Consider the following 1,137-nt stretch of genomic DNA (forward strand, 5'->3'; position numbering starts at 1 on the left):
TGGAGGAAGAAATGGCGAACCATTCTAGTATTCTTGCTGGGATAATCCCATGGACAGAGGAGTCTGGCAGGCTACAGTCCACAGGATGGAAAGAGTTGGACATGACTGAGCTACTGAGCACACGCATGCACACACACACACACACAGACACAGCATAGTCTTCCCTAGGAATTTCCTTTGTATGTATCTTCTGTCAGTATTTTGTAATATAATATAGTTGTTGGTTTCCATTATTATTTCTCCTAGTGGAATACAGAATTCTTGAAAAGTTTATGTAAGCTGGTACTTAGCAGAGTATAGTCACATAATAGGTTCTTGTTAAATAACATTGAATAAATAAAAACTATATTTTGCATAAATCAAAACATAGCAGTCATTCAATAAGTAACTCTCAGAATAGTCAGAACATTATAATAGTATATGAAATGCCTTATAAACAGAATAATTATAGTAGTCAATCTAATTGTTTTTAGTGTAATATATGGGATTTGGGGAAGCAAGTTTATTGCTTTTAACTTAGCTTGAATGCTGGTACTGAAATCTTACAACTGTCATCTGCCTACCTGCCACAGGACATGGGACCCAGAATAATGAACCACAAGGCAATGGCACCCCACTCCAGTACTCTTGCCTGGAAAATCCCATAGATGGAGGAGCCTCGTAGGCTGCAGTCCATGGGGTCGCTAAGAGTCGGACACGACTGAGCGACTTCCTTTTCACTTTTCACTTTCATGCATTGGAGAAGGAAATGGCAACCCACTCCAGTGTTCTTGCCTGGAGAATCCCAGGGACGGGGGAGCCTGGTGGGCTGCCATCTCTGGGGTCGCACAGAGTCGGACACGACTGTAGTGACTTAGCAGTAGCAGCAGTGTCTTGTTCTATGTGTATCTCCAGCACTATAGAACTTGGATCTTCATGTAATTCTCTTTTATTAGTTGTAAGATCTACTACTGTCTGGGCTATGGACTGAATTTGTGTTTCCCCCAAATTCATATGTTCAAAATTAAACTTCAGTGTGATGTTATTTGGAGGTAAGGCCTTTGGGATGTGATTAGGTCCTGAGGGTAGAGCCCTTATAACGAGATTAATGCCCTTACAGAAAAGACTCACAGAAATCCCTGGTTCTTTCACCAAGTG

This window comes from Bubalus kerabau, chromosome 10 (genome assembly GCF_029407905.1).
Source record: "Bubalus kerabau isolate K-KA32 ecotype Philippines breed swamp buffalo chromosome 10, PCC_UOA_SB_1v2, whole genome shotgun sequence".
NCBI lineage: Eukaryota > Metazoa > Chordata > Mammalia > Artiodactyla > Bovidae > Bubalus > Bubalus kerabau.